General features: G+C 37.9%; 1 protein-coding gene across 9 annotated transcripts in view; it reads left to right on the top strand.

The window, feature by feature from the left end:
- Positions 1-16906, top strand: part of HIVEP2 (HIVEP zinc finger 2) — a 180581-nt gene that overhangs the window by 71316 nt on the left and 92359 nt on the right. The window lies entirely within an intron of this gene.

The following is a 16906-nucleotide window of genomic DNA, read 5'->3' as shown; positions in this document are numbered from 1 at the left end:
TGTATTTACATAGTGTGTTTGAAAGGTAAATTTTGCATTTTTAGGAGTTCATTTGTAAGTTTTATAAAGTTTTTGTTTTATTATCTTCCTTAAAAAGAAAATAATAATTTTCAAAATCATTTTGTAATCACAAAATATTTATTCTTTTCTTGCCCTTCAGAAGCTCCAAAATTGCATTTTTTGGCCATAAACAAGAACTGTGGGAATTTAAGACACTAATTCTCATTGTGGTTGTTCTGACACTTCGCTTGCCTTTTCCCATCCCATACTACTTGCAAATCTTTTCTTTTTATCTCTGCATGATCCAAATCTAATGAGATAATGTATGTGGAGGCATTTTGTAAGCTGGGAGATTTAGTTATAAATAAGCATGTATTATTATCATTATTATGCTGATGATGATGACTGTTGTTTTCATGTATTGACTACTTTGCATTATCTCACCAAACTTCACACTTCTGAGATGTCACGGATGACTGTTGACTATCTCAAGGGAGAAGCTACTTTCTTCTTGAGCTTAAGAAAATTTGGCTCACTGAGGAAATCCTGTCTTCGGCAAAATGTTGAGTTGACCAGTCCTGCTACACATCCTACCTGACATTGTCAGGAAGAGGGAGTGACAGGGAGGTTTATGAAGGAAAAAGAGTCAATATATTTATATTGTGTGCTAATTGTATTTCATTTGGCTATCTGTAACATATATGGCTCACTTTTCAACAACTGATATTTGTATTTATAAATAGTATTATATTTAAAACAAGAGGCTGTTCTTCGTAGTGGTTAAGAGTGTGGGCTCTGATTAAATCATCATGCCTCTTGTTCTGGCTCCCTCACTTCTAGCGGGGTGAAAATTGAGCACATTTTTAATCTCTTTGTGCCTCAGCTTTCTAAACTGTAAACTAGGGGCAATTTTATTATGTGGTACGGTTGTTGTGAAGCTCAAACTGCATAATGCATCTAAAGCAGTTTGTATTCAATCTAGATAAAAAGAGGAAATAAAATTCTATATTGAAGTGATGAAATGTACCATCTCTTAGACTGTCGTAGGTTCTGTTTGATGAAATTTTGTAGAGTTTGATGATATGTCTCTTGAGAGGGAGAGAAGGGGGTGTGGAGTTGGGAAGAGCAGGAGGAATACGGGGAAGAAAAGAGGAAGAAGACGCCGTGCTGGGACAATCCTTCATAGAAACAAACTCATAGGCTTTGTGGTGCTTGGCAGTTTTCAAAGTTCTTTTACATACATTTGTTCAATTTAATCCCCACAATGACCCCTGTTTTACGGGTACATTTAGTGCCTCTTAGGCACTAAATGACTGTCTCACAACAAGCAGCCAATGAGACAAGCAGCACAGTGAGGTGAGAAGCAGGCCTCCTGGACTTGGGCGGTCATCCCCATTCTGGTCCTTCTTTGCTCTATAAACGTGTTTGCATGTGTGACAACCTTGGTGCTGAATCCCAAAGGGGCAGAGGGTAATGTGCTGCCACAGACCAGGGGGGACGGCATTCGTGGGGGTCCAGGGAGACCTCCTTTTGTGATCCTGAGAGCACTAACCTGCAGCTGTTCAGGGCCCGCCTGCCACCACTGCGGGAAGGTTTTAAGCGTTCCCTATCTCTTCCTGGCCTCTGTGTGAAGATTGTGTTTCATCCCTCTGAAGGGCCATTTGGATCACTGTTCTGTGGGAGAAACGGTCAGTCTTTCCTTTTTTACTGGGAAGGACGGTAATGAACACCTATTCAGTGGTTGAATACAAATTAGCGGTATGAATATACTTTTAACCCAGGCCTTTTTTTTTTGATGACTGTATTGATAAACTTGAAATTATTAAGCAAAATTACTAAGGGATATAATCTAAATCATAGTTTGATTTAAGTAAGTCTTCTGATTGTGATTTAGTTGTCGTACATTTTAAAATGCTGGTTGTCGTATAATATGATTTTACTCTTTTGGGGGGGGGGGGTTTCTAAGATTCAACCCAGCTTTAAAGTTCAGTTTTCCCCTTATCCTGGTTGTCCTGTTTGTCATATGAAAAATCAAGAAAATAAAGAAAATTCAGTTAGTGCTTTAGAATTTTAAAAATTTTGAGAACAGATTTTAAAATTGGAAGAATTATTTTATGCATGTTAATGATGAAAGATTGAGTTGATTTTAGTATCACATTTGAAAACATTATTTTTATGAGATCATTTTCTACTCTGAATGAGAAATTTGTATGTAGTCGGAACAGTATTTTTTTGTCAAATAAATAAATTGATTTTTATGCATTAAAATTTTGATAAGCCATAATACATTTTTTTTTTTTTTTGGTCATATGCACTGTATTTTTCAGGGAAGAGATAGATAACAGTAACTGATATTTTTGAAGTAATATCTAGGCCAGGGTTTTCCAACCTTGGGATTGTTGACATTTGGGCCTGGACAGTTTTTTGCTGCATTGTGCATTGTAGGATGTTTAGCAGCATCCCTGGCTGCTACCCAGTCAATACCAGTAGTGCCCCTTATTCCCAGTCTTGACAATCAAAAATATCTGCAGACACTTCAAAGTGTCCCTGAGGGAGCAAAATATCCCAAGTTGTGAACCACTGATCTAGAATTTTCAGTATATATTCAAATCTTCTGCCTCACTTAAATCTCTGTTATTCTATAATTTCAAATAGATGTTCAGAATCACAGCAAGGAGAAAATACTACAGTGGCAATAAATTGTAGTTATCAAGTATGAAAAAATAAGATTTTGTGACAGTATGGGTTGGAATGTTTTCTGATTAATAGTTACCATAACAGATCTGATTAAACAGAATTCCAGACATTTCGATGAATATTTTATCCCCTTACTTTCTTTCAAAATAGATATATCCCCTTGATTCTGAGTTGATTTATCACAATGACTTGATAGTGCATTTTGCAACTTTAAATACATGGAAATAATGGTATGATTTGCCACATATTAAATGCTCTATGATTAGAATATTTTGTGTGTTCCTCATGTAGGTACTGAAAAGTTTACTTGGCTTTACAGATGGGTGTGCCTACATGAAACCGTTGTGTAAAAGGTGTTGAAGTTTGAAGGTTTCAGAAGTCTCTTCATGGACTTTTTAGTGGATGTTTTAGCCTTTAAGGAGGCAGATAGATATGCCTGGTTATTAACTCTTATATGATACAGACATTTCACTTGGCCCAGGAATTGACTGCTTTTTAAAATGTGTTTTGCTAATGATAGGACATGTTTTTATTCTTGTGAACCATGGCTGAAGCTTTAGCCAATCAGAGGAAGGAATTTACTGCATGGTTAAAAGGAAGTATTTGTTCCGTTATTGTAGTACATGGCCTCTTGCCATCGTTGATAAAGGATTCAAGTGTTGTACACCCAAAGTCTGCTACCCTCTTGACCCTTCATCAATCATCAGCCGGACTGTGAGGTTAAGTGAACTGTGGCTTGGTAGGATAACTATTGTTTAAGCGTTGTGTAACTCTTGAAAACGGAAATTACTGACACAGCAGTCTTGCAATGTGATGGCTTTCTAGTTTTAAGATTATAGACATATGTTTCCTTTCTGTTGCTAATCTGTGCCAGATTAGAGGTATGAAATGATAATATATAAGACTTGAAGTTGGGTTATTCAGACGAGTGACCCTGAGACTATGGAAATTTCTTTTTATTTTTAAAAAGAAGAACATATACAAAAATAAACCTAATATAGCACAAGAATTTCACATGGGATCCTATTGGAATTTTTACTGTGTTAAAATCACTAGGGTCTCTTCCAACTCTTGCACGCTTCTCCTTACTATTAATGTTTTAATTACCAAAAGCACATATTTGTCCATGTGTTTTCTAAGTAACTGATGACACATACAAATTTTTTCATCGCATCTTATTTATTTATTTATTTTTCTGACTAGCTCAGAAAAACTTTATAAGAGCTATGTCCAGTATTTACAGCTTTATGTCATCTAATCTCTCTATTTATGCCATGTTCTTTAACAAGTAGAGTGATATATCAGCTGCAGCTGTTGCTGACCAAACCTGTCACAGGAGTGGGTGGAGGAAGAATCGGAGATGGTGTGTTCAGATTCTGTGTATCAAAAGCATATCTGTTGCAATCAGTCTGTGATTATAGCAACTGGCTTGTCAAAAGCAGTTCAAGCTAGATATTTGTTTTATCTTTTGACCGAATATACACTAGATTGAATGCCGTAGTGATAAATACCACTGATAGTGAGTAAAAACTCATTGAGGGTATCCAATTGCCTGACTTGTACAGTAAGAAATACTCGTTAATGTGCAGAGTTCATTAGTTTTGGCTGCCACCAGTGTATAAATCATTAACATAAAGCTTGATGCTTACTAGCATGCAAAGTTAAAAAAAAAAAAAAAAGATAAATGAAAATGTGTAATAGCAAAAGAGTAAAATTTCTATTTTCTAATATAAACAGGCAATGGTACTTTCTAATTAAGTGTATTTTGATTAAAATAAATATTGACACCAAGGCACATATCCAGTTGCTGCTTATTAGAGGGATACTAACACCACACTTAGCAGAGCTGGTTAGTAATACTGGAGTCAAATTGTCCTTAAGAGTTCTCCTAACCCGTGGATCTCATCATTCCCTATCTTCCATCTTCTCTCATTTTCTAGTTTACAATGGGGGCAGTGAAGAAAAATAAAAATCCCCACCAAAAAAAAGTTGTTGCTTGATTTTTATCCTCTTTTTCACTTTTCATAAAGACATTGCAAAAGAAAGAGAAATTGTTTTTTAGTGGTTAGAAAGGGCTAATTAGTCATGTTGGGCTGGGCTCCTTGCACTTTAAACCTGTTGGAGTAAAATGAAGACCTGATATGGTCAGATCGATTAAGGGAGAAACTTACCTTAAAGATAAAAAGAAAACCTTTTGCATAGCTTTACATATTAGTCCTCCCAATAATTCTCCATTGTATCATTAACTTCAGAATATGTATTGCTTTGGAGATTGTCCACATATTTTCTGAGTAACTGATGGCATATACAGATTCGTAAGGCTTGCAGGTGCCTTATAAAGAGAACCTCCCAGATTAAATACTTGTGTTCTAGAAACTTAAAGATAAGCACTTCGGTATGAATATACAACACACATAGGACAAGGAGATAATAAAGGCATTATCTCTTACCTAATTCTGAAAGAAAACTTTACCAGAGATGGAATTTCAGGAATTGTTTATTGTTAGAAATACCTGTGTGTCTAGAGGTAGGGGAAAGGGAAGTGTATGCCAGGGATTATGTCCAGTGATTTATTAATAACTAACATTTACCGAGTACTTACTTTGTGCCAGGCAGGAGTGCTCGAGGTGTATGAATTTAGTTCTGCAGTGAGCATCTGAGGCAATTACTGTGATCTCCATTTTCTAGATGAGGAAACTGAGGTGCAAGGAGAATAAACAACTTCCCTCAGGTTCTAGAGGTAGTTAAGAGGCAGAGTGTGTGTCATACTGGCTATCGGAATTAATGTCCATCACAGCCCTGCAAAATAGGCATTTTCTTCACACTTTACACATGAAGAAATGAAACCCCAGTGAGGTTAACTTTGTCAAGGTCCCAGGTGGCCAATGGCAGAGGGAGGATTTGAACCAAGGTCTGAGTCTCTCAAAAATCTGTGCCTTTTCACTGCAAGAGTAGACATTTTGGGGGGAAGGCCAGAGGCACAGGTGACTTAAAAAAGTTACAGGAGGTCTAGCTGCTTCCTTATACAGACAGTTAAGGTTATCAAGAAGCCTGTACAGGTTGTTTGTAATTCGTCATAAGGCAGTAGAACGGTTCCCTGAAGTATGGCAAACCGCTTCTGTTTTAACTCTAGCTTAAGAATTCATCGGTCTCTGTCGTCGTTCCTGGTCGGGCTCCCCTTCATTTGCTCTGCCTCTTCTCTGTGTCCTGGGCTGTTCCATTCCTGCTTATCCATCTTTTAAGCGTGCACATTAAAGAAGTAATTAAATTGTCATTATAATTTATAGTACGCCTGAAGTCAATCACCTAGTTAAACTGCAAGAGAAGAGAGGTGGTAGCTTGATATGCATTTATTAAGTGTTACTGTATTAATTATGCAAAGATTTTGAACCAAGTAAAAGAGAAAACTAGCGGAAACACTAGTCTTTAAAAGTTTTCCCGTTTCTGTTCTTCTCAGTTTCAAAATTTGAGACCCTCATTAGTTAGCAGCATAACTTCAATGTCTTCTTTGGTTAATTTTTAATGAAAGTAGGATTTTTGTGTGTCACTCAGTATTTTTGTAGAATGGCCTTGACAGCATTAATGTATACTATCCCACATCCCAACTAAATAAGCAATTAGAAATATAATAGAAAAAAATTTGAATTTACGGATTATAAATAGCAGTCCAAATTCTATCTTGAATTGTAAAAATGACAGCATATTAGATATCTGGAATCATTCAGAGGAGATTTGGTTTCCTGGAGCAATAGTAACTGTCAAGGTACTTAATTTCTTATTAGGGAATAAAAAACTACAACGACAAAAACCATAACCACACTGGCTGTAATAAAAGTCTTGCTGGAGGAAACTATTTTTGAAGAATCTATTTTTCAATTCTGAACTCTAGCATATATATATATATATTATTGAGGTGAAAACTGAGCCCTTTGGGAGGTAATTATAGTTTTTAATGGAATTGGCTGAATTTGTTCTTTTGGGGTTCAGAGAAAGAATATTGAGGTATATAATCAAGTGTCATCCACATAATGGATTGTGTGCAGTCAAGTTTTCTCTTCCTCGTATTTAATTTTTTTGGGGGGGAGGACAGAATGTAGATTGAACTGCAATGCAGGTTGTAATTCCAAAAGAAGCAATCTTTTTTTTTTTTTTAAAGGCAATGGAGAGCAGAATAAAGGCATTTAACTGAAGTATGTAATAGCAAATTTATGTACCTAGAAGTAACTAGGTGCTCAAAAAATCATTGGATGAACAAGTGTCCTGTTGTAAAGATTACGGTTTCTTTGTCCCTCTGTGTGCACATAAGATAGACTAAACTTATAAACAGTTTTCTTGGATATATATGCCTGTGTGTCAAGTTTCTCTGAAAAAAAAAAATGAATCTTGAAAGATAGGCTGTGATGTTGGGGACACGGCTATTTCTTCTATTGTGGAAGCAGCATTTCTCCCACTTTTGATTTCTAGGCTACTCCTAGAGTTCTTGATTGAAGGGAACTGGGGAGGTTCCAGCCGATACTCCTACAGGCTGAAGAGTCAGGGAGAGAGCCAGCATAGGTTTGCTCTAGTTCCAGGCTGCAGGAGTGAGGGGGAGAGGGAAGTAAAAAGGTGAAATCCTCAATGTGTAGCAGAGACGAAATTCCCCTACAGCACTTCTGCTGGTCTGACTGCTTACTGGGTGGTCTTTCCAATGGAAGAGAGAAAGGTAAATCATGCACATTTAATATGAAAATTGCTAACATATATTATCCTTTTAATACAGTCTTGGTTTATAGCAGTATAAACACTTCTTCCTACTGGAAATAAAGCCACATAAAATGAATAAGGATGAGATTCGAATAAAGATTTTGCTTATAAGTGTGCTTTAGGGACCTGTGGACTAGAAATCTTTCTTGACTATGATCTTTTCCATAGATAGACATGCATCTTATTCCTTAGATCCTAGAACTGTCCCAAGTTTTGATACAGAGCAGGCCCTGAAAGTGTGTAATACGTAAATCATCATGGTTTCAGGAAGGTAGATGTGAAGTACAGTGAAAAATCTTGATTTGATGTTTTTAATTTACTTTAAATCTGGCATGACATTTACTGTTGGGGAACACTTTCTAAACTTATTTTATTTCCTCTTTACTTCTGAGAACTCATTTAAATCTGTCGAAGGGTTCATAAGTTAATATTTGTCATGTACTCTTTAGAAATATTTTGTCATATTTTATCTTATGTACTTTTCGGTTATTCAGAAAGGAATATTTTAGAAACGTATTTTAGGCATAGTGACTGTTGATAGCCATTAATAATATAAAGAATTTAATTTATAATTTCAAAAAGAGTCTGAGGCTTTAAAATAAAAAGTGTTATGAGTTAATGTCAGGAACATTGACAAGGCTGAGAAAAGATTTGGCTTATATTCAGGATTTATATTAAGAAATCCAAACTACTATAATTCAGAGTTTATTTATACATATAGTTCTGCTTCCTGAGGTTCCATATTGAATTTTTTGGTGTATTATGTATGGAGCTGTGGAAAGAGAATTTATATATAAGAAAAATATAACTAATTCTTTTTTTGCCATTTTTATACTTCATGTGTTACAGTAGCAAAGTCTATTAATTAGTGTTTTCTTTTTAAATGGTTGAAAGTAGTAAAAATTGAGGGAGAAGTGACCGTCTTTCACATCTGGAATCTAGTATAGTAAATTCGTTGCATTCTTTCTTGTAATTACGTTAGTCAAATGCTTGTTTCAATTATTAGCATCATTTCTCTGTGATGGAGATTTATATAGTGGAAAAAGAGAATGTAGGGCAGCAGAAAGACGGAGGTGTAGAATATTGATAACAGAGTCTTATAGAGACTGACAGGCTGCTGTGCCTCCTTAACTTTATGAACTTAAAATTCTCTGAAAAAGCTTTTAAGTAACATTCTAAGAATCTAAATGCTGTTTCATTGTTGTTGTTGCTTTTCATCATCACAGAAATCAATAGCTCTCAAGCTATTTTCCCCATCTTCCTGCAGCTGTCCAGAATAACCATCTGCTCTCGCAGGTGGACCGAATCCTAATCTCCAGCAAGGCTGCCACACTGTCTCGTCTCCTTACCATTTCTTTCTTAGGGGTTCACTTTGAAATGAAATCCTCTTTTAAATAGAAGTTCCACACACTGAATTTATCTATTTATAATCTGAACGTGTGGGGCTGACAGCTTAGGATCTAAGACAATATTGTTTAGAGGAAGAGGGCTGATTTCAAGGGCATTTACCGATGACTCGGAAGAAAGCTAAAACGTAACTTCTGTTTTTTGTATATTAAATTTTAGTATCAATCTGACTGCAAAAGATGTTAGGTGTGCGTCTTCTATAAATTCCTATTATTCGTATAGTGTTATTCTACTTTATCCAAGGATACCTCCAAGAAACAGAATTGTATTACTGGGCTGGTCATGGGACGGTTCATGAAATGTTAATGCGTTAGGTCTTTAGTTTACCTGGGACATGACATTCCATTTACACACACACACACACACACACACACACACACACACACTGATTTGTTTATCTCAAACCTATAGTACATATGTTAGAACTTGTTATTATTACTAAATCGCTTCTTATGGCTCAATCATGGGAGTATTAATACTGGGGAAAGCCACTTTAGTTGATCTGTCAGTGAATAAGAAAGGACCTCACTGCTTAGTAATAAAATGTGAAAATGATCCTGTTTACTTCCAAACATACAGAAGCAAAGAGTCTTTGTTATCCCAACCAGCATTTTCCTTTGTGACCTCACTTCGGCATCTGAATATGCTGTTTTATTGCCTTCATTTGCCCCTCGTTGATATGTGGCTCTCTCGGGGTGTTTTTCAGTTATCTGATGTATGCGTGCACTAAGTAAATTTTTAACTTTCTTGAAAATCAATCCAAGTCTCCTATGAAACGGTAGTTGACTTAACTTCTGTTTTTTGTTTTTTCAATAGTTAAATGAAGCACATAAGAATTAAAGATTTTCCTCATTTAAAAAAGTGTAGTTATTACTTAGACAAGTTGCAAAATTTGTTAGGGAATAAAGCCTACTACTAGAGCTAGAAGTGACAGTGATGGAGGCTTTAGAACTTCGTAATACAAGTGTACGTGTACATGATTTTTTAAAATCTTGAGACCCATGATAGGTACTATAAATTTATTTCCCTCACATCAGGAGCTGATTTAAGTTCTTATCCCTTTGGTTCTTCTAACCATTAGTGGGAATTATGTGAAGTCAACCCATGTACATTTAATTATGGCTCAGTTTTTCTTATTTTACAGTGCAGAAAAATTTAGATAATCTAGGAGATAGAGGCCTTTGTTGAATTTTACTTATAAAAAAAGAGAGAGACTATAATAGAAAAAAAAATGTTTACACTTTCCCTATTGTGAAGTTTAACCAAAACAAAGATTTTGATTTTGGTTAGAATTCTTCCCCTTCAGGGACTTTCAAAGGATATTACCTCAACTTCTTGCTTAGCAGGACAGCAATAAACATTTTATTTTCAACTTCCTCTTAAAAAATTCTTTCTCTGGTCCTTGTTTTGACAAATTTATGTGGCTTAAATCTTATTGCCTTGCTTTTGAGTGGATGCCGTTGGCTTAGGAAATACCTCAGACTTTTCTAGTAGTGTCTGAAAGTTATAGTATTGGTCAAAGAAAAAATTATAGACAGAAATCTGTGTTTTACTCCTTTTTATATTTCTACAGTGTCTACGTAGTTCTTGGCCCCAAAGTAGGCAGTCATGAGTGATTCATTTAACGACATTCGGCAAATGCTTATTGAACACCTGTTACGTGCTAGGGCCTGAGCTGAGGGCAGAGCAGTTTCCACAGTTTCCAGGAGCTCTGGGTTTGTAAGAGAAGCAGATGTGTCCTACTGTCGTGCAGTGGAGGGGGGTTTCCACAGAGGTGGGCACGAGAGGGTAGGGGGTGAACTAAAGGGATTTGTGAAGACAGTGGAGGGGGAAGGGTGTTTGTCCCAAACCATTTTTAATCAATCATCTGCTATTTTCCTGGCACTATTAAGGTGCAGGGGTCTATACGGGTGAATAAAACAGTACTGTGTCCCCAGAGAAGCTTCTGTCTGAGTCTGGGAGACAGATACACATGTCATCCTCCGCAGCACATGTGCTGTGTGTGTGTGTCTGTTAATTAGGTAGGGAGAGGGTATGGGAGGAGGTGACATTGGAGCAGGGATCTGATGGGGTCAGGCAGAAGGAACAGCTGCCCTCGTGATAACGTGCAATGCATACTTATGCTTAGAACTCCCCTTGAAAGAAGGGAATTAACATTTCAAAGTGAGGAAGAGAAATAAATGAGATATGTCAGGCTGGGCACTTGATGCTTTAGGCCACATTAAGGCCACCACATTCCATCTCTGGGGCTCAGCCAACCTGGAGGTGGTATTGTCCTGCTCCTGGTCTTGGGCATGGTGTGGAGTGATGGGGCTGAGATCTCTTTCCAGGGGGACAGCCCCCCTTCCTCCCAAGGCCTCCACTTGGCAGTCTCCAGTTCCCCCTCCTCCGTGTGAGCCTTGGCACAGGGCAGGCCCCTGCTTAGAAGGACAAATGTGATCTAAAATTAAACCCACAGCTATAATATAAAAAATGTCCACAATTAGGTGTTTACAGCAACGAATCTTCAACAATTAAAGAGAAAAGGTGTGGGTGGGGTAAAAAATAGCAATACCCACACTCTGAAGTTTTTGAGAAAAACAGGAAACTAGTCTTTTTTAACCAGTGATGCCCAGAACTGGTTATTGCAGAGAGTTGTTTTTCTAATGCACTGTGGTCAGCACAGCTGTGCCAGGAGTCGATTTCTGCTCATTATGACAGCCGTCTGTGGATTTCTTTAGCTGACAAACCTATAGACAGACAAGCATAATTATCACCAGTAACCTGGTCATTATGGCCGGATGGTGCTTGGAAAACAGTTTGCACAAGTCCTGAAAGCCCATGAGAACGTACAAAATAAGAGCATTTGGGGAACATGCAGCTATTTCCGGGAGTTGTGAATGACCCAGACCTATGAGCCATACAATCGCTTATTGTAGAAGGACTGTTTGAATTCTCTCTTTATTTGGATTTTTTTTTTTTTTAAGCTGACAGACAGCATTTGATGTCAAATGACATACTTTTTTTTTTTTTCTAATTTGCTCATTAACTCAAGCTCTGCTTTCTGACAGTGTTTTAGACCTCTTTATTTTTTTGCTTCTGTTTGCTGGTTGGTGACAATTCAATAATGATTTAAAAAGTAAAATTGAGGTCACAGATATCTTGCGTCTTCTTCTCAGAGTCTCACAAATGCACCATCAGTACTGTATTTGTGACCAATGCAGGAAAAATGATCACAGAAGGGATTGTTTTAGGCAATGACTGATTAGATTTGTGTTTTTGAATAATGTAAACTGCTTTCAAACCAAATTGAAATAAACTTTATCTGCACTGTATCCATGCACGGAAGGCCAGGTTAGAACAGACTAGTCACAGAGGTTTCCCCTCTACTTCCTGTGTGGGTTCAGTGTAACCGGGGAGCCCCTTTAAGCCAGAGTTCTCCCTTGCAGGCTGTCCCTACCTGCATGTGGAGATGTCATCTTTTTAAGGACAAAAAGGGGCCTTAGACTTTGAAAGTTGAGTAATATAACCTAGGTTTCATTGCTTATTGCATGTCGTGGTCACCAAGCCAAGCCATTTGGTCTCTGTGTGGAATGATTTACGCTTGTCCGTTTGTTTCAGACTTTACAGTTACCTCTTTCTTTAATCAGTAATCTATTCAGGCTTCTCTGTTGCGAAGCTCATTTGTAGCGCTCGATCTAGGCAATGCTCTTGGGCTCAACAGTGTCCCCTGTCCACCTGACTGTCCAGGCCGCTCCAAAAAAGGCAGTCGTTAACTGCTATTGATTTTTGTAGAGCATTGGTCATGTTAGAATAATTTGCAATGAGAGGGAAGTCGATGCCTTGCATCTGTCTTTTCATTTCACCACAAAAGTACCGTACACGGAGTCTTCAGTCTCTCAGTGGCAGTAACATGAGTCAAAGGAGATTCTTTTCACTCTTTTCTCTGGGGGTGGCTTGGGGAGAATCCTGGACATTAGGGAGGAGCAATAGATGGACGTAGGAGTATATGAAGGTCTCCTATTTTTAACCCCTGGCTGTTTGTTTCTTGGTGAAATGGAATGAGAGTCTACCATGTCCCCCACACCAGTATGTGGCAAAAAAATAATAAGATAATGGCTGTCGAGTACTTTCAAATGCAGATGACAAGTGTTTTAGAAAGTACCAGCTCTCACAGAAAACAACGACAACAAACAAACCCAGCAAACAAACATGCTTTATGAGAAAGCTTCATATTTCAAACACATTAAAATTGTGGTGTTTCAACTGGGAAAACGTGGCCCTGAAAAGTTGTGATAGATAATGAAATGACAGAAAAATGAATTTTTATTCTTTTCATGTCTTTTTGTTGTATTTAATATATTTCCCATTTTAAAAACTTGAGGACTAGAAATATCATCTTTTACTTTTCATACCTGGTAGAGCTGGAGTATATCTTTGATATTGTTACTTTTAAATAGCCACAGAAAACATAGGAATGGAAGGACAGTATAGTCGTCTCAGGGGGAGACTCAGGAATAACAGTATCCCTTCTTATGGTAGAACAATGAATGAAAACTATCCCAGTAGGTCATGCAGTATTGCTGATTAGATCCCTAGAACTAATGTGGGGCTCAACCAAATGATTATAGATATATAAAGTATTTGTTACAATGAAAGTCTCCTCAGATTTGTATTGTTGCGCTCCCATTTTCTTTTCATTTGTGATTTTTATTACAAAGATAGTTAAAAACGCACTGTACTCTTCTTCTGTCCCTCCTAATGAGAAGATAGAGCTGGGGAGGTGATTACTATCTGTGCAGGAGGCTGTGGCTGACGAGGCCAGGGTGTAATGATTAGTCCTTTCCTGCTGTGCACATATGGAGATTGTTCCTTGATTTCTTACAGTCATCGTTTCTAGTACAGCCCGGAGCTAAACGGTGACTCGCTCTGTCAAGCTAGGGGCCATTTTTGTCTTTGTTCCAAAGGTCCCTCTTGTGGGACTCCTTACCGCCTGGGTGGCTTGTTTGCTGTGTTCACAGACACTCCACAATCGAGCCCTCACTGTAGAGGGTTTCCACAAGGTCGCTTTCACCTACTTTCTTTGGAGCAGCCCCCCTTCTCATTATCATCCGGGAGGAAAACCATCGTGGCGGTGAGAATTGAAAAGGAGGTTGGAGATGACTAAATCAAACTCTTTCTCTTTTTAGTCGAAGAAAGAGAGGGCCGGAAAGTGGTTGCGTCCCTTGCCCGGGTCACGGAACTATTTGTGCTCTGTTTAGTAGCTCTGCTTTCATTCTTTCTCACACAGACAGCCCAGCTCAGGCTTCTCCTGGGGAAGATGATTACTTTAATACTGATGAGCTGTGAGCATTTCAGGAACTAGCGGACACTCCTGCGTTAGCACCGGGTACTCAGTGAAGAACCCAGCTGCTGTTGATGGAAATGCTTGAGAAGCAGGATGTGGCATCGGTGGCAGGGTTTACATTCACCTAAGAACTTGCACGATAAATACCCTGCTCTAGAAAACTGCAGTTTGATCCAGCTGATACCAAGTTTATGCCATATCCTTCGTGCCAGCCTCCCAAAGTTTGGCTCTCTTGACTCAATTGCTTAAAGTAAAAAAAAAAAAAAAAAAAGTTAAACTTTGTAATTCTGAAGGATGCCTAATTGGTGGTTTGTAGAATTTCTTAGTCGAGCATGATCTTCACGGTGGAGTTTGAATGGGATAGTAGTCTGCAGGATTCGCGTTCTAATCATGCGCGTAAACACATCATGAGCACAGTAACAACAAAATTACCACAGCAGCACAGTTATGAAGTTAGAGGGTTTCTCAGCTTGGTGCTGTTGACCTTTTGGGCTTTGTTGCGGGGGACTGTCTTGTGCATTGTAGTAGTATCATTATCAGCATCCCTGGTCTCACTAGATGACAACACAATCCCCTCCCTTACTCCCAGGTCCTGACAACCAGAAATAACTGCAGACATTGTTCAGTGTCCCTTGGGGGCCAAAATCACCCTCGTTGAGAACCTCTATAGGCTAACAATAAATCTGAGGAGGACTGAATGCGGACCAGCCAGAAGCAAGGTTTCCATTAACAATACAAAGCTTGGCTTTAAGAAGCCAGAGTAAGAAAGTAAGGACTGTGAGGGTTCAATTACCGAATAATGAACATTCCTAGTCCGCGACAAAGTGAATAGCCGCCCAAACCAGGGGATTTCCCCTGATGGCTTGTGGCAGGAATTCCCTTTCTCTTCCTCTTACTCTCAACTGTAGGACACTCCCTTTTCGTGACTGCCCTAGCTACCCATTCACTTATTTTCTGTGACTTCTTTTCTCTTCCATTTTTCTGTCTGCCCTGTTGCTACCAGTGACTGAATCACAGCTGCTGCTTTTGCAAAAGCCTAAAGCCACTGAGATTCTTTCTGTGGATCCCCCTGGCCCAGTTCTCTGCCCCTGGATAATACGTCTTGGTATTCTTTATTATTTACTTCTTAGTGTTCTGTCTAGACTTTTATGGCCTATGTAGAAAAAAAGTGAGAAGCAATTTCAACTCGTATTGACTTAAGTGCTCAGTGTGATTCTTTTTTTCTAATAGAAGCTATGGCATATAAGGTGAGTAGGTTCTATAGGACTGTTATTAAATTGTCTTTGACTCACCTGGGATGCCAATCACTATTTGTGACACTGGTTCTAGAGGGACACATTCCAGATTTCAAAATGTAGGCATAAAAGCGAACTTTAGGAACACGACTTATTTTAAGTGGGAACTGCTTTGGTAGACCAGAAGATAAGGTGTAATAGACTAGCTTCCACCTGTTCCATATGAGTTCATCGAAACCGCAAGAAGATCCTCAGGTAGGCACCTTAGACTCCGCCTTCCATTGGGACTATACCCACCCACTCTAAGTTCCAGACTTGGAGGACAGACAGACTGGACCGGCTAGCGTTTGTTTTCCTGATGTAGAAAAAACAGGCAATTGGCAGTTTCCTTCGATTCCATTAGGATATGCTCTTGAGTATAATCTTTGCCAAAAAGACTAAGTCTGCCAAATGAGGGAAAGGAGAACCCCTCCTATGGCTTGAGATACCAGCGGAAGGAAATCAATAAGAAAATAACTGGAATCTTAGTAGGTTCTAGAAAGAGTAAGAGAAAAGATACATGTTGTACAAGTATGCAATTAAACTAAGGGAAGTTTAGATGAATTAAAAGATAAGAACAAAAATATCTTTCTCTTCGTTTCTATATCAGATAACGTATGCTTATATCAAATCTGTCAAAGATAGGAATGTTTATCATTCTAGACTGGAAAGATGCAATGGAAAAGACCACTGCTCCAAGACTTTTTCCCTTCCCCTCTAAATTTGTCACGTTGCGCAAATTGATATGTAAGACTGAGTGATAAATCTGTGCCAACTAGAATATGAGAATGGTGTCATACTCTGGAACTTTCCTTTGGAAAGTTTCTAGAATATTCATACTAATGATTTCAAATTGGATTTAGGGTACCCTAGGACATCTGGCAGTTTTGAAAGAAAGTACAGTTTTGGTGGATTTAACATGCGTTTGTTTTAATCACCTCTAAATTTGAGTCTTCAGAGCATGACAGGAAGGATGCTTAGTTTCCATGTTTTAAGTCATGTGTCTTTAGAAGAGCATCGCCTTTCTCAAATACTATTACATAGCTTTCTGATGCTATAGTATGCCTATTGTTATTATATCTACACATTAACAAACTGTCTTCAATGTCTGTCCTTTACTAACCCCTAAATTCCATGAGGACCATGGTTTTGGTAGTATGTAATTGTTGTTTGCTGAATGTATAATTGAATAAATGATGAAATAAAGGAATTCATTGTAACCATTTTATAAGAAAAACGAAATACTTCTTTTTGGTAGGAATATTCAATAAAGACATTTTTCAATAATGATGTTAAAACAAAATTTAAAGAATATCATATGGAGACATTTTACTTTTTTATTTTTATTTTTTGAAATTTATGGCTTTTATTTAAGAACAATGAAATATTGTATTTTCTAGAGGAGAGCATGGCATGCCCTCCAAAATTAATCTAGTGGAACATGGGAGTACAAAGTCCT

This window comes from Rousettus aegyptiacus, unplaced genomic scaffold (genome assembly GCF_014176215.1).
Source record: "Rousettus aegyptiacus isolate mRouAeg1 unplaced genomic scaffold, mRouAeg1.p scaffold_m13_p_1, whole genome shotgun sequence".
NCBI lineage: Eukaryota > Metazoa > Chordata > Mammalia > Chiroptera > Pteropodidae > Rousettus > Rousettus aegyptiacus.
This window is presented reverse-complemented; position numbering and strand designations above follow the sequence as displayed.